This window comes from Eimeria mitis, genomic scaffold (genome assembly GCF_000499745.2).
Source record: "Eimeria mitis Houghton genomic scaffold, Emh_scaff1254, whole genome shotgun sequence".
NCBI lineage: Eukaryota > Apicomplexa > Conoidasida > Eucoccidiorida > Eimeriidae > Eimeria > Eimeria mitis.
Genome location: NW_013568458.1, coordinates 1 through 1,936, shown reverse-complemented (window position 1 = coordinate 1,936; position 1,936 = coordinate 1).

Here is a 1,936-nt window from a genome sequence, read left to right as displayed (position 1 = left end):
TATATATATATATATATATATATATATATATATATATATATATATATATATATATATATATCATATATATTAAATAATATATATTAAAATTATATATATGATTTAATATGTATGATTAAAATGTTTATATTTATCATTTATCGTGTGGTTACTGTATTTTATCTGTTATAGAAAATACTTGTAAATTTGAAAATTTATTTAACTTATACAAATATTGGTTAGTGAAATAATTTCCTAAATATGATATAGAACGGTATTATAATTAAAATTACGTATATTAAATCATATACGACCACAATGCCAAGTAAATAAACACCATGGTTTTGCATCATTTGTTAATGTATTAAATCTATTAAAAAATAGATTTGATAATTGATGGTTAAAAGGTTAAATTTCCTTTACCATAATTAATCATTTGTCACATAATACAAACAATTATTGATAAACACTAATTTTTATTATGTCAAGAAGTATATGATTAAGATGATTATATTAATTGCATATTGCGGTCTGGTGTTTCGGTCTGGCTGTATAGAGCTTGGGCACTACAATGCGATAGTTATATTAGGTTCGATAGAGAGGCTATGCCATTCAATGCATAGAACATTAGATGTTGAGTTCATAGCTAGACGTAAGTCAGTTAGCGGCAATCCTTTGGAGGACATCACCCCAGAGCACCCATCAGCGCGAACAAACCGCAAGGAGGGTGCAGACGATTACCAGCCACATCAGCATACCAGGACCGGGGACTACCCCCGGGAGCACCCCTGATGGTCCAACGGTAAACAAACCGAACAATACCCAGGGCGTAATTCCCCCTAATTTGGGGTTTTCTCTTTCAATATCAGCTAAACACGGAATTTACATCTTCCTCTAGCGTACTCTGCTCTCGTTCCAAGTGTTGTCTCCTGCATACGAGCCCAACGTGGGCGCGTCAGTACCTATTTGAGAATACTGGACCTTCCCTGCCAGCTCCTGGGGAGACACTTACATAAATAACATATGGCGGAGATATATGTTGTTCCGTTCGTCGTTATTTATTTGTGTACTCGGTTTCCAGATTGTCCTGGACCTGCCTTGCTAGACCCCACGGACTAGAGCTCCTCGAAGCTGATACATATGTGCACCACATTGTAATACACTGCATTACAGCTGTAATACCCTGGGTATCGGCAGGCTAGTTCCACATTTACTGGAATAGTTATAAAAGAATCTCCGGTCTTTGGACATAATAACTATATAGACTACACGGGACTATTTCATTTTATTTAGCAACAGGGACTCGCCCCCCCCGCCTTGCAATGATCAGGGAGGGGAGGCGATAACACGCTAGAGGAAAAACACCCATACGTAACCTCAAACCTTAAAATATTGTTTTTGANGGTTCGCGGGTTACGCTCATAGCCGCTAGACACGCCAGGCCATTGTTGGGTCAGTCCGCTGTTGTAGTGCATGAGCGCTACAATGTATTAGTTTTCTGAGCTCCGTTCGAGGAACTACCCCAACTAGTGGTTAGTTTGCCAAATATTGAGTTTGCAATCATATTTTTGGAAAACTAACCCCTGTTTTGGCCCAAGCCTCTAATGGGTTGACGCTGAACAGGCATAGAAAAAGGTGGAAAACTACATTCCGGTTTTGATGGGACCGTTGTCCCGGAAGATCCCTTCAGGGACTCCCCTGAGGCAGTCCCCATAACCAGCCCGTTACTGCGGTTGGGTGACGTTTGCACACTCCTTGAAGGTTATGCCCGCGGCTACTGACGGATGCTCGGTGGGGATCCACTCCAACGGATTACCGGGTGTTGGCAAAACCATTATTGCGAACACAGTATTTGGCTAACTGACAGCTAATTAGGTTCATCCCCTCAACAAAGCTAGAATAAATAATGCATTGTAGTGCTTTACACCTGTTCCCCAGGATGTCAGCGCCTGTAGCT